The following is a 19,399-nucleotide window of genomic DNA, read 5'->3' on the forward strand; positions in this document are numbered from 1 at the left end:
ATTCAGTCTGTAGCAGAGGTTCTTCCTGGATCTGCTGAGTATGTTTGGGGATGTAGAGAGGGGAATGCATAATGTTCCAGGTCAGGTGGTTATCAGAGCACAAAGGTTCTGTGGTGCACCATTGCCATGACCATGACTTTTGTTAGCAACTGAACTTCAGAACTCAGTGCTAGGGCAGGAAGTTATGTTACATTTTTCCAAGGGCATAAGTTTGCAAATTCATTTGTTAGTCTGTCCTCTGCTTTCTCAGTATGTCTTAAAGTATGGAAAAACATGTTTGGTCTCTGTGTGCTACACATAAAAGTGTGTGTGGGTGTTGGTGTGGGTGTAAATATGGTTATGGGTGTATGTGTGTGTGCACCCATGTACTTCAGCATGTAGTGGCAGGACAGAAAATGCAACTGTGCCAATTTGGTTGGTCAATCCTCTTTACCAATTAGAATGAAACATATAAATAACTGATTGAAATTTTAAAACCGCAGATGCAAAGGCAATATCAGACAACTCTTTATCCTCTGTCCTCCCCCATAGCTCATACGTCAGTGGTTGCAGCACTTAAGATGGGCACACTGAGCTTTGAAGTATTCAAGTATAGAGTACTCAGAATAATCACAAGTGGCTGGAAGTGAATAAACAGAAGACAGAATAACTTTATTTATTTCTGACTTAAGTGAAAATGACTATGTTTGATTTTAGGGCTAGTGGTTCCAACTAAATTTTTTCTCATTAGGTTTCACTAGGAAACCAAAATAAAGAAAAATCTTACTCAAAACAATAGCTTTTAAAATGTAATACAAATTTTTTGACTAATGCATAACACAGAGTCCAATTTTAGTCAGCTAACTTTACCTGAGATTATATTAATTGTTAAACATTGTATGGAGTGGCTTAGGATCACAAATATATAAGTATAGTGTCCTTTCTTCCTGACCTCATAATTTACTAAAGCCCATGAACTGTAATCTAAAAATAACTTGGCTGAAAGGTGAATATGGGTGAAGGAGAAATTAATCCTGACAAGGTAATCGGAGAAGACTAGTGTTGGGAAATGTGGGTAGGGAAGGTAGGATTTGCAAAGCAGTCTTCAAGGGGGAAAGATCTCAAGTGATCCTTGGGTTGGTGTCTACTGGGGGTCCTGTGAGCACATAGTATGCTCAAAGAACATGTCTTCAGGTGATGGCTTGTAGCATGGGGTACATCTTGATAAGCAGATTCAGAATTTTTGAACTTTAAATGATCATAAGGCTCATTAAGTTTATTTTGCAAATAAACTAAGTGCAAGAGAAATTAATGGATTCCCTGAATGTCTCAGAGTTATCAGAGACTGTGCTGGGACTGAAACCAAGAACTTCTGCTCAGTGTTTTTCCCAGTATACACACTCCCTCTAGAAGACAGTGGTCAGACTGGAGAAGGCTTTGAATGCCAGGGAAGGAATATCGAAAGGATCTGGGATGATTAGATCTATAATTAGAATATATTGGAGAGAAGAGGAGGTAGATAAAGGAATCAGTTAGGCAAAATCTGGCTTATCATAAGAAAAGTGTACCTCAGTTCTATTTTGTGGTCTCACACTGCCCTGGGTAGATGACATATTTGCTAGAATGCTTTCTACCCTTCTGTTTTAAGGAACTGTATGGACGTGCAGGATAATAGAAGTATTTGTGGCTGTATTTGCTGTGTGGGGCCTTAGCATGAATAAGGGAATGAATACCTGCCCATCTAATATGAAGATATGGCTTTGCCCTCTTGAATTACCCTGACCATGTCATGTATATGGCTTCCACTCTTAGCTCATTTGTCCAGGAGGTCACTCCTCCCAAGGCCACCCTTTTGAAATGAAATAGTAATCTAAAACAAATGAGTATTTTATGCAGGCATAAAACCAACACATATAATTTAATAATCAGACTGAAACTCATTGCTACGGATTTCATTCAATATCAGCATATAAGTACAGCCTTTCATATTTTATCACTTTTTCCTCCTCCATCGACAGCTGAATATGTTTCAAGTTCATCTTTTGTACAAGCAATCAATTCTCAGAAAAACTAGCTGGCAAGCCTACAGCTTGAAGAAAATGAAAAGAGAAGAATATCAATAAGCTTCCTGCTGCTTTGTCTTTTATGAATGGTCAGATTTATGCTTTGTATGCCTGTTACCTATTTTCTGAAGCTAAACAGTTGGCTTCCAGGAGGGAATAAAGCCCATGAACCATCCACTTTAAAGATCTTGGCATTTACCTCGAGGACTAGTTAATTAGCTCTTTGGGTTTACTCGTTTGAATCAAAGACAAATTAGAATCAAGAGGAAAACATACATTCAATGGCCTTATGTTTCTGATTTTATTATTGCTTCAGTCTTGCTTGGTGTGGTTGGCTTGAAGTCAAACAACCAGAAAGCAGAATGCACAGTTGAGATGATAGAGTGACCATGAGAAGTATAATTACTTCATAATTGGGTTTTCACATTCACTGCTAATTACCGTGCACCAGAATTGTTATAGTTCAAAAGCAGTAAAAATAATGTCCATAGTTAGGAGCTTTTCGATGAAATGCATATGTAATTTTCTAATGGTGGGAGCTCTGTGGTGATGCCAGCCACAATGAATTTAGCAATGATTACAATAACTTTGCATTACAGTCGAACAGTTACCTTTGGGAACTGATGAAAGCCCATAATCCACTTGATTTTTTGTTACAGTCATGCTCTCAGTAAAAGCTTTTAAAGAGTTACCAAGAAATATACTCTCACTGAACGATCAAAATTTTGAGGCTTCGGAGAGCATATAGTTTAGTCAACACCTAATCTGAAAGTAAGTAACATCTTTTTGAAGTTTTATGAGCCTGAAAATGTGACTACCACTTAAGTTACTGATTTCTTAGTAAATTAAATAAAGGAAAACAGAAGATACCGTGACTGCATTATCTTCATCCGGACAGTTTAAGGCAGCAGGCCCCAGCCTTTTTGGCACCAGGGGCTAGTTTTGTGGAAGACAATTCTTCCACAGACCGTGGTGGGGGGGTGGCTTTGGGATGATTCAAGCACACTACATTCATTGTGCACTTTATTTCTATTATTATTACATTGTAATATATAATGTAATAATTATACAACTCACCATAATGAAGAATCATTGGGAACCCTGAGCTTGTTTTCCTGCAACTAGATGGTCCCATCTGGGGGTGATGGGAGACAGTGACACCCATAAGTGTGTTGCTTATGTCCGGTCTACTCCGTAAGATGCAGCTTGTCACTTGCTACTCACTGATAGGGTTTTGATATGAGTCTGCAAGCAGTCGATTTATTGTGGTCTCTGTGCAGTCAAACCTCTCTGCTAATGATACTCTGTATTTGCAGCCACTCCCCAGCACTAGCAACACCACCTCAGCTCCACCTCAGATCATCAGGCATTAGATTCTCATAAGGAGCGCGCAACCTAGACCCCTCGCAGGTGCAGTTCCCAGTCGGGTTCGTGCTCCTATGAGAATCTAATGCCACCGCCAATCTGACAGGAGGCGGAGCTCAGGCAGTAATGCGAGCGATGGGGAGCAGCTGTAAATACAGAAGAAGCTTTGCTTGCTCGCCTGCTGTTCACCTCCTGCTGTGCAGCCTGGTTCCTAACAGGCCACGGACTGGTACCAGTCCATGGCCCAGGGGTTGGGGACCCCTGGTTTAAGGCATTCAGTATATAAATCAGATAGCTCCATAGCAGCTGCTTGCTATAGTGGATCACTCATTGAGAAAAGGCAGGGAAATATGCATAATCGTACATAGAGAGAGTTCAATACCATCTTTAGCAAGTCAAATACACCTTTCACAATTATTCCTATTTACTAAGAAATCGTATACTACTTACTCTAAGAAGGTAGATTCTGAGCAGGAAGAATAATGAAAGTCACATGATTGTTTCTCTTTAATTCTCTATTACGTTCCCCATTTGCAGGAAATTTCTGTCACCTTGATTAAGTAGTTAAATTTTCCAAGTCTGCATCTCTCTTTATGCAGAGCAGGAGAGTAATACTGTTTACGTGCAGGAGTAGAGCCAGGAGAGAGTGGACAGTGCCGAAGATGGCTGCTACGATTGCACTAGAACATCAGTTAAAGGTTCCAGTCCTGGGACCCAATAATACAGAAGCAAGTTGTCTCTTGCCACTCTTGATTTCAATTCTATGATTCATAATTTAGTTTTACCATGGGTTAGGTGGAGAGCATTAACTTTCTAATCAACCTTTTCACCTAAGCCAAGAAGTTTGATGTTTGCAATTGTTTTGAACATAAAAATAATTACTTCGCCATGCAGGAATTGGCAAACTACGTCAAGTCCCAACTTTAGCTGGACTAAATCTGTTTTACATTTTTAAAGGATTGCAAACAAAGCAAACAAAGAATATGCCACCAAGACTATGTAGGCTTGTAAACCCTAAAATGTTTACTATCTGACTCTTTACAAAGTTTGTCTACCCCTGCTCTATGGGCTTATACAGCTTTCTGGTATCCTTGAATAAGAAGTACTGAATAATGTATTTTTATTCTTTATTATTTCAAGTCTCTATTGTAAATTACTTTCCTGTCCTCCAGCCTTTCAGCGTTTGCAACCAGGGTTATATCCACTCATGCTTCAAGGATGCTATGTTTGTTAAAGTATAAAGGCAGCTCATTGTACATCAACTATTGTAAGATTTAAGACACTCATCATACTGTCCCTTGTAGTTTGGAGCTATGAGATTTGTATGCATATCTCTTCTTTAGATGCTCAACGTGAGAGTCAGTTAATTACTGGAGCAACAGTTTGACCAAAAAAAAGTACATGGTGTTAGAGGGTCTGATTCGTACTCAAGCTTTCTGCTCGGATGTGTCACCTTGGCCAGTGTAGCCAAGTTCTCTCAGCTGTGGTTTACACACTAGCCATACAGTCTAGTAGCACCTTCCAGAATTGTGTGACTTAAATTGAGAATTCATAGTTAAAAGCATTTTGCTCAGTTTCTAATGCATGGACTCTCAACAATTATCAGTGGACTCTGAATCTGAGGTCAGGACAATGAATGTACATTCATGGATTTAACTCCAAGTTGGACCATAAAATAATAATACCTATAAAGTAATATACAGTAAGGAATTGATTCATATTTTCCATTCAGGTTAATCTGTACCATTTTCCTTGTACCCTTTGTATTGGCTGAATTTTTTAGAGATGACAAATTTTATGACTTAGACGTGGTTGTCTATATTCTGCACTAAGAGAATCTTTACCTCGAAAAGTTACTTATGTAAATGAGCCCAGTTATTAGGCACATTATTTTCAACTGAGAAACAAATTTATGAAGTGAATATTTAAGGGGACATATCAATGAATATTTGCAAATATATTGTTGATGTAGGGTTAATGAGTATCTCAGGAGGATCTATTTCTTCATATATATATTTCTCTCTCTCTCTCTCTCTCTCTCTCTCTCTATATATATATATTTTTTAACATGGCTTCATTTGGAAACATGCCCAGTAGCATGGTAGCTGTGATTGCTAGTGGCTTCCCAATATCTATTATCTCCCTTTCTTGTTAGTAACAGAATCCTTATTTTTAACCTTGGCACACTGGTACCCACTACACTTGTAGCTAGATATGATTACGGGACTAAGTTCTAATCAATGGGATGGTTGCAGAAAAGTTGAGTGCAGACTTCTAGGTAATGTCCTACAAGAGAATGGCTGTATCCTTCTTCTTTCTTTCCTCCATCTTGCTTCCTGGAGTGAAGATATAGATGGCTGGAGCTCTAGCAGGCATATTGGAACATAAGGATGAGGATCACACCAAAGGAAATGGAGTTCAGGGAACTACAAGGTCCCTGAGTTTCTGATGTTTTGAAAGTTTCTGCAAAACCTATACTATCTACCTCCAGACTTACTTTATGTGAGATGGAAGTTAACTTATATCTTCTTAGTTGCTATTGTTTTATTTTCTGCCATAGATAGTAGAATCCAATCGTATCTAATATAGATACCAACAGATTTTCTTCGTTCATGGTAAAAGGGAAACATCCATTTATTAAGAAGGGGGGAGCTTATTGATTCTATGGCAAGGATCATGAATATGTATTTAAATTTGCATCTTGAAATAGTCTTCAAACACATCAAACCTACCACTAAATAAATAATTGTAAGATATGTGTCTGAATATATATGTAATATAATGGCAAGGAAATATATATATATACATATATATACATATATATGTGTGTATATATATATATAAAATCACTAGGATACAACCTTCTCTAAACCATTGTAACAAACAACTTGAAGTTCCAGTATTGCATCAGGTCTTGGGCAGAACTGATTAGCCAATCAGAGATCTTATGTCTGTGAAGAAAAATAAACATCATAGGGGCTTCCCTGGTGGCGCAGTGGTTGAGAGTCCGCCTGCCGATGCAGGGGACACGGGTTCGTGCCCCGGTCTGGGAAGATCCCACATGCCACGGAGCAGCTGGGCCCGTGAGCCATGGCTGCTGAGCCTGCGCGTCTGGAGCCTGTGCTCCAAAACGGGAGAGGCCACGACAGTGAGAGGCCCGTGTACCGCAAAAAATAAAAATAAATAAAAAAAAATAAACATCATCTAGGTACATTTCTTTAGCACAAACCAAATTTATTATAGAAAGAGGAAATTCTGCCAAAAATATGTGGATTATATTCTTTTGAAAGAAAAATTATGTTTCCTGTTCTATTTGTATCTTGTTCCTTCATTTTCAATAGCACTTGTCAGGTGGTACTAATTCATTAACTTCTATCAATGAGTAAAACTGCTATTTAACAATCAGTGTATGTCTTCTACAAGTGATAAGGTGCAATTGTGCCTCTGCAAATAAAACACCTTCACTGACCATATCATAATTTTAAATATTTGTTAACTGTGAATTTTCACAAATTGACTAGGTGGAAAAATGTTAGACTCATATGTGAGATGAGAAAAAAATACACATGCATGTAGAAAAATGCCCAGCAATTTTTCATTTTTGAAAGTAATATAGATTAAAAGTACAGATTACTTATAAACATATTAAAATAACTAATTGCCCTACAATTAACTAAAATTATAAGCATTAGTCTCATAAAATAGTACGCAACTCTTCTTTAAATATCAGGAAACTGAAGGATAGAAAACTTAAAGTCACAGTAAGTAGATACTAGAGGTAGGATAAGAATCCGTATTTCTTTATTTCTAAACTGGTGCTCCCTTGGACATGCTGTAAGACATCTTAAAAATGATGAATTATGGATGGACATCATGCTGTTGTTGACTCTTCTGAGCAAGAGATTTAAAATTCACTTCTAGCTTGTATAAAAGTTTTGGAATTAATTGTAGACATCTGCCACTTTCTTTGCTCTGTTCTTTAGCAGAAGAGACTATCACTCACCTTCTGTCATTCGTGTTGCTATCACATTCTGTCTCCCACTGGGTTCCACTGCTCACTCATCAGAGCACATATATTACCTTCCTACTGCCCAGAGGTGGAAAATAATATGGAGTCAAATCAAACTCAAGGAAATAAGAACCCTGAAGTTTTAATGATGCAGCTGGTTTTGGTATTTTAAATTCTCTGGTTCATTAATAAAAACCCTGCACTTGCTGCTACTATCCTAAAGCCGATAAATACTGGAAAAGTGCAAACACTTTTCTGAAATATCAATATTATCTACTAAATAAATTATTTACTAAGTAACCAATGATATTAAACCACAGAAAATGGAAAGAGAGAGAAGTTATTGGATAAAAACAAGTCACAGTGGAACTGTTCTGGCCGACTGGTTTGGGCCAAACTCAGAAAAAAGCACTAAGAAAGTAATTTTATAAAGAGGAATGATGATCTGGACAACTCCTGGTGTTTGTTTCTACCAGTAAAACCTTCTAGAATAAAGTCACATGATAGATGGCGTCCAGTGGGAGATTGTAGCTACAAAGGGGGAGGGACAGAAGGCCAAGTTTCGGTTTTCTCTTTGCATCATCTTCCCATCCTCTTAAAATACTTTGTAATTGCATTCAGCCCTTTCTTTTCTTTTTCTTTCTTTTTTTTTTTTTTTGTGGTATGCGGGCTTCTCACTGTTGTGGCCTCTCCCATTGCGGAGCACAGGCTCTGGACGCGCAGGCTCAGCGGCCATGGCTCAGGGGCCCAGTCGCTCCGCGGCACGTGGGATCTTCCCGGACCGGGGCACGAACCCGTGTCCCCTGCATCGGCAGGCAGACTCTTAACCGCTGCACCACCAGGGAAGCCTTCAGCCCTTTCTTGACTCCATTTCATTGTCACTATTTCTGTGTCTCTAGGCAATATATTTTCTTTTCTCAATGAGAAATAAAACTGTATTTGCTGCTTTGTTTTCAGATGGCCAATGTTATTAACCATGTGTTTCTATAAGATGAGTGCTTAAGGTGAAGAGATTGTGTAGGTTATTGATTAGTGGAAGAATGATAAAATGTGCTAATTGAGTGGTACTTGGAAAATCTGTCAGGATCTGCCTCCATGGAGTGGCATAAAAAACCAAAAGCTGGTACGAGTTCACAAGTAAACGGGAGTCGAGTACTAACAATTTGAAATATATGATGACAGTGGGTGGAAAAAAAAACAAAAGGACTGATCCAAGAGGAAAAGTAATGTTACTGTTAATTATAAATCACGCACAGACACTTCACTCAGGAAAAACTGTACCATAGGACACTGCTACAATCGTTGTTATTAGAAATGTGTCTTTGTGCATTCATATCAGTCTTAGGAAGAGACAATAAGCTGATGGTGAGAGGGGAACAGGAGCCAGGTTTTGTGACAGAGTTCCAGAGAGGGAAATTTGTTAATACCTTCTGGCAAGATAGAGAGGGTTCAGAATGCAAAGTGTTTCTTAAAGGAGAAAGGGGAGAACTCAGAAAGGAAAAGTTGAATGACAACTTCACCTCCCTGGTCTTCAGAAATTACGTACAATTGCTGACCTCAGAGTACTAGAGGAAGCAAAACTCAGACCTACAGCCCGGAGAAGCAAGTATAAAGCTCAGAATGTTTAGGAGAATTACTGGCCAAAGAGTCTGGAGAGATGTGAGAATGAGAGTAACAGTATTGAGTGCAGGTCACATAGAGTAAAGCCTTGGCCCCAGCATTCAAACATTGCAGAGTTGTAGGGAGTTCCTGGATTTCTGTGTCATTCACATAATTAATACTTGTTGCATTTTTAGTCTGCATTCCTCCAGTTTTGTTCTAACGGGTAGAAGTGGCAACTGCCCACTGTAACACCTCTTTGGAGATTGCTTGGGGTCTTCAAGTTCAGTGAAGCACTGGACTTTCCATCACATAACTCAGACTCTTGAGGAATATCAACACCATGGTTACTATCATCAAGTATGAATAAGTCATACTTTCCAAGCTCAGGAGTATAAGAAATATAATATTCTTTCTTTTCTAAAGCTCCACTTAATTTTTTAACTTCAATTGCCTCTTTTGTCTGACTGGCAGGGGGAGAGAGGAACAAAACTCAGACTATAACCTTAATGTTGCAAGGTGTCCTTCACTCTCATTTATCTACAAATCTGTGATATTCGCAATGCTTAGGTGGCTGGGGTGCAGGGAGTCCATTCAGCCATTGGTTATCCATAGGTCCTTGGTTACTCTGCCCCAATCTTCTTGTTATTCACCCCATCCTTGGTTACCCTGCTCCATGATTGGTTAAATTAACTCATAAAGACCTTCACATACCTCAGTTCCCTGCCATTTCTGTGCCACTACTGGGGGCATAGGCATTTTGCCAAAGTTGCCTGTGGTCCTACCTGTCCTAACACATACCCAATCACTCCTCTCTCAAGTCAGGTTACTTTCTGTTGGCATTGAACCAAAGGGCACCAGACATGTTTGGTCTGAAGAGCCATCCAACTCTTATATCTCACCCCTCCTTTTTCCCACTCCAACTCTACCATATTTTTTCAGATAACCACTAATCCTCTTAAAAGTTGTTCTAGAGTCATAGACAGCATAATCTCCTGAATGGTTTTGGCTGTGCTCCAGGTGCAAAGAAGACATAAGTTGGCAACCTGCTTGAAATGGAGGTGGGGGAGGGGAGGGGAAGTTAGGAAGAAAAACAACAAATTAACATCATGAAATATTATTTAGCTTCATGTTTATTTTTTAGATATCAGATAGTCCAATAAGAAGCATGATTTGTGTTTGCCTAAATCATTGTCATTACTCAAGCATCACTGGGCTGACAATCCAATGACTTACTTCCCTTTCAAATGCCAACGTTAAAGATACTTTAAAACACTTAAGTAGGTGGTTGTTACTGATCGCAATAAGCATTCTGCTGTAGATTGAAACATATCATGAGATTCAAAAGAGAAGAAAGAAAAAACTTACTGCAGGATTCCTCCAGGATTTACTGTTTTCATGCAACTTGGAGGTCTCTGGTAATGATGAATTTATGATCCATATTACATATTTTAAAATAATCTGTAGCTCCCTGAATACATTTAATCTCAAACATATTTCCTTTCGGTTATATGACAGAAAAAAATTTCAGAATCTTTTTGTTGAGTTTACATCTTATGCTTCAGGATGTTTTGGCTGGGTGACTTGATATTTGAGGAATTTTTTCTGTGAAACAGCCTGTTGAATTTTAAAGTGAAAAAATGAATAAAGGATGCCATTCTCGCTCCCCTAGAATCCACCAAAATGGGATTTGATTAATTTTCTTTGTTAATTTTACCTATTTCCTGAAGTTGTCTTTTTTAGTGAAAGCTCTACTCCAGTTAAGAGCTTCGTATCTATTGAGAATGTGAAATCTTACTCAGATATACAAAAAGATACGTTCAAGAATGTTCTCCAAAATTGTTTACAGTAATAAAGAGTTGAAAATAACTTAAATGTCATCTTGAAGAAGAGACAAATAAAATGTTATATGACAGTGATAGAATACAAGTTAACATAATTAGCAAAACCTATCTATCATGAATAAATTCCAAAATATAAGTTTGAGTTATAAGTTAAGCTAAGTGAGATGTAACATGATGCCATTTATGCAAATTACAAATACCATACTATTTATGGACATATACATGAGTGTGTATACATGTGTATATATGTATTTATAAATATACATTATGTATTATATATGTGTGTTATACACATGTACACATTTGTGAGATATATATCACACACATATATAGACACATTATATATGTATAATAACTAATTATATATACACATATATGTGATATATATCACCTAATAATACACAATGTATATTTTATATAAGCATATATACAGATATATACATTATATATGTATACATATATATATGTGTGTGTATATATGTAGAAGAACCCATAATAAAAGCATTTATCTGTGGAGAGAAAAGATCAAAATTAGACTAGGAATGTGAGCCTAAGGGGAAATTAATAAAAATTAAATTAAATATGGGCAATGCGTAGACTCCTTCAAGTCAGATGTCAAATTCAAATGTCACCTTTCTCAATGAGGCTTACTTTGTCCACTCCAACTCCTGATGCCCTTAATTTGCTTTCATTACTCTTTTCTCATATCATCTAATATGATGATCAATTAGAATCTTGGCAGAAAGCAAAATATCTCCAATGACAGAAACAAAATATCTCAAGAGACTAATGAAAGGACTGATTGAGGAATTGTGGTCAAGGTTAAGGGAACTGATAAGGAATAATGAGACACCTAGAGACCTGAAGAAGGGGCAGAGGGAAACAGTGGTTTATTGGAATCCAGAGAGAGTTAGAGCCTTGCAAGAGGAAGACACCCAAGAGGAGGTGTAGCTGGGCAGGGACACAGCTTTTGCCAGAAATGCAGCCCAAAGTAGGGAGGAAGTAGGGAAGAAGTAACCTGACATACACCTCACGTTGGCCCAACTCAACCAGAAGCCACCTGGCAAGGGAGCCTGGGTGCTGTTCATAGGGCAGAGAATGGATTTGGGGAGGAGTGGGGAAAACAGAATAACCAGGATATGTCATGTAAAAATATTTAATAAATAGAAAATAAATGAATAAATTTATAATAAAATGTGTTTATATTATACATTTTTTATTTATTATCTGTCTCTCCCTGCTAGAATATAAGTTCCAAGAGTCAAGTACCATTGTTTTATTCACTGAAGTATTCCAAGTGCCTAGAGAGTACCAGGTATAAATAGTTCATCGATAAATAATTGTTAAATGAATGGTATGCCACTAATTAAGGAATATGTTTAATATACTTCTTGGAACCTGAGATAGAATAAGAAAAGATGATTAGTTTTGGATGAATTAGACATCAGAAAATAGTGATTTTTATAATTATGGGGTAATTTGTATGCATTGAATCAATTAATTTTTATATTTTATAGTTAGATGCAGCACAAATGGAGTTAATAAATTACCTTAAGATTCCAGACTAATGTATCTGTACCTAAATCTTAGAGATATGTGAAAGGCTGAGCTTCCTGCTTATCCAGATCCTGTCTTCTGCAGACAACCCTATGTAAAGAATAGGCATTGGAGCAAGTCCTTGTCAATGATTTCAGCGATCATAGTGACTAAATCCAAATGAAAGGTTATGCTGCAGGAAAACACTTCAGAATGATTCCTCCATATCTTGAGGTCAGCTAACAATATCCCATCAGTTCACTGGCCACCCCTCATTTCCCTTCCTTTTTTAGCTAGTCAGCGTTCATCTCTAGTAATCTTCCAAGTTCTTAGGAAGTGTTAACGACCAAGAATTATTTTAGAGGATTGCCTGTTATGAAAAATGTTCCTGACATGAATTCCTGTCCCAAGGGCAGATGATGTCCAAACCCCTTATAATACGTCCTTGATGTTTACTGTTCTAAACACTCAGAGAATCAGATTATGCTACTGGAAGAATCAGATTATGCTACTGGAAGCATGGCTTTACGTACTTAATATTACAATGAAGTATTTTGCCTAGCACCTTAATAAACTAAACTGCATGAGGCCTTAATGAGGTGAAGTGTGTCCGGTGACTTTCAACTCTGGTCTTGAAAGCTTTTAAGTACTAAAGTAATTTGCATATTGTCTCATCCACCCATATCTGAATAGTTTATTGAGTAACAGTATAATTTTAGATTGCCCGGAAAATATGTCAACTTAATCGTTAGGGAAAGGCGATGGGATTGCTGTCTGTGGTGGTTTTTTATAGACGGTCTTAGAATTCTTTGACAGTCCTCCCGTTGAGAGATGGAGGCTCTGTCTCTCCCTTTGGTCCTGTGTTCTGTGACTGTTTGACAAATAGAGGACAGCATAAGTGACACTGTGCCAGCTTCTGGCTCCAAAGACTTAGGAAACTGGTAGCTCCTACTACCTGAGTTCTGGGCTAGTAGTGGCTCTGCACACGCAGCCACCCTCCTCTGAGGAAGCCTACCAGTCACATGGGAGAGGCCACGTGCACACATTCTAGCTGACAACCCTAGCTAAGGTCCTGGCCAACAGCCAGCATCAACCCCCAGACATATGGGTGAATGAGACTTTGAATGATTCCAGCCCCCAGCCATTGAGTCATTCTAACCTTTCAGCCACCAGAGCTGGCAGTGCATGAGCTCTGACCAAATTGAAGACTCATGAGCAACATGAGTAATTGTTGTTTCTGTCCAACGAGTTTGGGGTAGTTTGCTCCACAGCAATAGATAATCAGAGCACTATTCCAGCTTCTCGATGGCTACAGAAATCTTACTCAGCATATCTCCCACTTGTGGATATCGGAATTTTAAGTTAGAAAAGTTTTGCTCTGTGTCCTTCAGTATACAAGCTGAAAGAAGCTGTAAATTTCAGGTTTGCTTAATCGAAGCATTTTGTGAATTAACATACTTAAGATAAAATAAGAGCAAAATTATCTAAAATGCTTTTCTGAACCATTGAGCTGGTCTAAAGAGAATCTAAGGAATTTTAAGGATCCATATTTTCAGCCATTCTAAAACCATCTTCCTCCTTTCTCAGAGAGAAACCTTTCATTCACTCAGCTCCCTCCACACCCACCTTGGCCTGCATAGACTGCCACTTTAATAACCATCTGGTTTTCTTCAAGTACCATCACCATATTTTCTTTCTTCACATCCCACCTCTAAAAAGTATGTTTATCTTATATCCATACAGTGCTGTCTGCTTTGTTCGTTACCAGTCACTACTCATTTCTGGCTTGATGCCAAAGTTGATTAGCTAAAATCATTTAATTTAGTAAAGATTGTTCATTATCAGGAAGACTAGGTTTTACTAGCATGTTGACATTAGAATCTCAAGTATTTATTTAGGTTAAGTATTTGCTGTCTGGCTTTTCTGTATTTACTTCTTTTCCTCTCTGTTTGTAGCTTTCCTGGACTTACAGAAACCAAGAAAATTAAAATAAGGGCCTAATTAATGAAAGCAGATCAAACCATCAAGGTGTATAATTTGTTATGACAAGTTCTAACCTCTTTTGTACACAAAATTCTAAAAGATGAAAGGGAACTAGCAAACATTTCAGTTTTCAGCTAAGTACTTACTGTCCTTGTAAGAAAAATTGAATATGTGAGTCTATACTGAATTATTTTCATTCTTTTTTTTAACATCTTTATTGGAATATAATTGCCTTACAATGGTGTGTTAGTTTCTGCTTTATTACAAAGTGAATCAGTTATACATATACATATGTTCCTATATCTCTTCCTTCTTGCGTCTCCCTCCCTCCCACCCTCCCTATCCCACCCCTCTAGGTGGTCACAAACCACCTAGCTGATCTCCCTGTGCTATGCGGCTGCTTTCCACTAGCTATCTATTTTACTTTTGGTAGTGTATCTATGTCCATGCCACTCTCTCACTTTGTCACAGCTTACCCTTCCCCCTCCCCATATCCTCAAGTCCATTCTCTAGTAGGTTTGTGTCTTTATTCCCATCATACCCCTAAGTTCTTCATGACCTTTTATTTATTTATTTATTTTCTTAGATTCCATATGTATGTGTTAGCGTACGGTATTTTTTTTTCTTTTTCTGACTTACTTCACTCTGTATGACAGACTCTAGGTCCATCCACCTCACTACAAATAACTCAATTTCGCTTCTTTTTATGGCTGAGTAATATTCCATTGTATATATGTGCCACATCTTCTTTATCCATTCACCCGTTGATGGACACTTCGGTTGCTTCCATGTCCTGGCTATTGTAAATAGAGCTGCAATGAACATTTTGGTATATGACTCTTTGAATTATGGTTTTCTCAGGGTATATGCCCAGTAGTGGGATTGCTGGGTCATATGGTAGTATCTTTACATTTTAATTTTTATTTTATTTTTAAAATTTATTTATTGAAGTATAGTTTGATTTACAACATTGTGTTAATTTCTGCTATGCAGCAAAATGATTCAGTTATACATAGATATATTCTTTTCCATTATGGTTTATTACACAATACTGAATATAGTTCCCTGTGCTATACAGTAGGACCTTGTTGTTTATCCATTCTGTATATGCTAGTTTGCATCTGCTAATCCCAGACTCCCAATTCATCCCTCCCCACCCTCCATTCCAGCAACCACAAGTCTGTTCTCTGTATCTGTGAGTCTGTTTCTGCTTCATAGATAAGTTCATTTGTGTCATATTTTAGACTCCGCATATAAGTGATATCATATGGTATTTGTATTTATCTGGCTTACTTCTCTTAGTATGATAATTTCTAGGTCCATCCATGTTGTTGCAAATGGCATTATTTCATTCTTTATTATGGCTGGATAGTATTCCTTTGTGTGTGTGTGTGTGTGTGTGTGTGTATATATATATACACACCACATCATTGTGCATTTATCTGATGATGAACATTTAGGTTGTTTCCACATCTTCGGTATTGTGAATAGTGCTGCTATGAACATAGGGGGTGCATGTTTCATTTCAAATTATAGTTTTGTCCAGATATATGCTCAGGAGTGGGATTGCAGGATCATATAGTAACTCTATTTTTAGTTTTTTGAAGAACCTCCATGATGTTTTCCATAGTGGCTGCACCAATTTACATTCCCACCAACGGTGTAAGAGGGTTCCCTTCTCTCCAAACCGTCTTCAGCATTTGTTATTTGTAGATTTTTTATTTTTTTAATATCTTTATTAGAGTATAATTGCTTTACAATGGTGTGTCAGTTTCTGCTTTATAACAAAGTGAATCAGTTATACATATGTCCCCATATCTCTTCCCTCTTGTATCTCCCTCCCTCCCACCCTCCCTATCCCACCCCTCTAGGTGGTCACAAACCACCTAGCTGATCTCCCTGTGCTATGCAGCTGCTTCCCACTAGCTATCTATTTTACATTTGGTAGTGTATATATCTCCATGCCACTCTCTCACTTTGTCCCAACTTACCCTTCCCCCTCTCCATATCTTCAAGTCCATTCTCTAGTAGGTCTGCATCTTTATTCCCGTCTTGACCCTAGGTTTTTCTGATCATTTTCTTTTATTTTTTAATTATTTTCTTTTATTTTATTTTTTTGTAGACTTTTAATGATGGCCATTCTGACTGGCGTGAGGTGGTACCTCATTGTAGTTTTGATTTGCATTTCTCTAATAATTAACAGTGATGAGTATCTTTTCATGTGCCTATTGGCCATCTGTATATCTTCTTTGGAGAAATGTCTATTTAGGTCTTCTGCCCATTTTTTGATTGGGTTATTTTTTGTTGTTGTTGTTATTGAGTTGTATGAGCTGTTTGTATATTTTGGAAATTAAGCCCTTATCAATCGCATCATTTGCAAATATTTTCTCCCAGTCCGTAAGTTGTCTTTTTGTTTTGTTTATGGTTTCCTTTGCTGTGCAAAAGCTTATAAGTTTGATTAGGTCCCATTTGTTTATTTTTGCTTTTATTTCTATTGCCTTGGGAGACTGACCTAAGAAAACATTGGTACGATTTATGTCCAAGAATGTTTTGCCTATGTTCTCTTCTAGGAGTTTTATGGTGTCATGTCTTAAATTTGTCTTTAAGCCGTTTTGAGTTTATTTTTGTGCATGGTATGAGGGTTTGTTCTAACTTCATTGATATACGTGTGGCTGTTCCAACTTTCCCAACACCAAAAAATATGGAATGCTTCACAAATTTGTGTGTCGTCCTCGCGCAGGGGCCATTCTTCTCTGTATCGTTCCAATTTTAGTGTATGTGCTGCGAAAGCAAGCATGGTATTTATATGTTTAGATGTTTGTAACGGGTTAGTTAATTTAAAAACATATCAATTTAAGTCAATTATATAAATAATTTGCATGCTATATTCTTTTCTAAAATTTTGTTTACTCCTTTTTAAAAAATCCAAAAACATACTTTAGAAAGTCCAAACAATAAAAAAGCATGATTTTAACAGAAAAAGTTCTTCTGATCCACTAATTCCCACCTACCCCATGGAATACTTTCCAGTTTGTAATTCTTATTCCTACCTGGTGCCCAGGAAAACACCTGCCGAATTTGGTCTTCACTGTGGGAAATTTCATGAATCATTTTTACATCACTCCTTTGACATTTCCTAATAAAACAGACATGAAAATTAGAATCAATCTAAAGAAGTTTATTTTAGAATTACATACTTTGTAATCCATAAAGCTAAGTGTCATCTCCGAAGGCGGAATTGAATCTTGTGTCTTCCCTAATGTAAAAGTCAACAGAATGATTTTTTTCAGATTTGTTTTGCAGTAAGCTTGAAAATATTTTAAAATATAAATTATGTCTTCATATTCATTATCTTAAATTGTCTAAAAAATTTATTTCAAAGAAATGAGCACAATTTTACACCATAAAATGGGGCCGCAAAAATTTAAGCAAATTTAACCAAAAATATGTAAATAAAAAGTAGAAATGACAAGAACCCAGAGCTTCATTGCTCTCCTAAGACTGCACTGCTGAGCTGACAGCGATTAAGTAAAAGTTATCATTGGACAATTCAGGTAACTGCAGTGTAAATAACATTGCTCCCATTCTGTCTGTTGTAATTAAATGCTGCTTGTGATTCACAGAGAAAAACCTGTGCCCTATTGAACTCTTTTTCCCAAAGAAATAAGAGACAAATTGAAGGATCACCTAAATTCACATTTTGTCACAAATAACTTCCGTTGTAATTTAACCCATAACCTTATATTTCAGGTTTTCCAATAGGTGATATAAAAAAGAAAAAAAAATTTACCAGAATGACATTTTTATCACAACTGAAACTTCATGTGATTCCTATAATCTTATCAGCTCTTAGAGCATCTCTTAAAGGAACAGAGGCCTTATTCTTGGTTGAATGTACACCATCTTGCAGGAGAAAACACTGGACTGTGGTGTATTGTACTTGTTTGCTTAGCAGACTTTTATCAAGTACCTATTATATGATAGGCACTTTTATAGGCACTGAGGATACAGCAGGGAACAGACTAGATCTAGCCTCAGTTGTCATGGAGCTTATATCCCAGTGAAGGGAAGCAGAGAGAGCAGGAGTCCCCAACCCCCAGACCTTGGACTGGTACTGGTCTGCAGCCTGTTAGGAACCGGGAAGCACAGCAGGAGGTGAGCAGCAGGTGAGCAAGCGAAGCTTCATCTGCCGCTCCCCATGGCTCGCATTACCACCTGAACCATCCTCCCGCCCTCCCGTCCGTGGAAAAATTGTCTTCCATGAAAGCGGCCCCTGGTGCCAAAAAGGTTGGGGACCGTTGAGATAGTGGACATCCAAATCAACAAACATGATAATCATAGATAGTAAGATAATTATGGATATGAATAAATATGGATAGTCAGAAAATAGAGTGATGACATAGGGTGCGCAGGACTTGGATGTGGATGTATTGGGGAAGACGTCTCTGGAAGTGAAAGCAGAACAGTGTTCTGGAGGATGGTGAGCCCCAGCCCTGAAAAGAGTCGTGGGGAGCATGCAGGCAGAGCTAATCCAGACCTTATATTGGACACACGAAGGTTCCGTAATCATCACAGAGTCCACATCTTTAAATTTGAGTGCGTTGTTTTTCTTTCTATTTTCCAGAAACTAGTTTTCTTTGCCAACTATCCCATTTTCTGTCATCAATCCTCTAATTCACTTATAGAGAACAGAAGGAGCTGATCAATATACTGATGGCAGCCACACTTCCCTGGTTTGCTGGTTAGCTCAGGGGTAAATTCAGTTACTGAAAATTAACTTTCCGTAGCAAAAAAGTGTAAAGGAACTACAGAGAAAATTATTGGTAGAATAGACTTTCTGGCTACTGTTATAGAAGGAACTGATCAGGTTGGGACTCAAGAGAAAGATAATCTAAATCAGACAGAATTAGGATGTCAAAAGAAGATTAGGTTATTAACAAAGACCATGCAATAAGGCATTTTAGAATAATCTTATACTGGCACAAAAACAGAAACATAGATCAGTGGAGCAGGATAGAAAG

General features: G+C 37.7%; 1 long non-coding RNA gene and 1 pseudogene across 5 annotated transcripts in view; one reads left to right on the top strand and one right to left on the bottom strand.

Annotated features, from left to right (window-relative positions):
• The window catches only part of LOC141278530 (uncharacterized), a 271,211-nt gene that overhangs the window by 62,704 nt on the left and 189,108 nt on the right, over positions 1-19,399 (top strand). The window lies entirely within an intron of this gene.
• Positions 17,074-17,171, bottom strand: LOC117312308 (U6 spliceosomal RNA; annotated as a pseudogene).

Source organism: Tursiops truncatus, chromosome 4 (assembly GCF_011762595.2).
Source record: "Tursiops truncatus isolate mTurTru1 chromosome 4, mTurTru1.mat.Y, whole genome shotgun sequence".
NCBI classification, from domain to species: Eukaryota; Metazoa; Chordata; class Mammalia; order Artiodactyla; family Delphinidae; genus Tursiops; species Tursiops truncatus.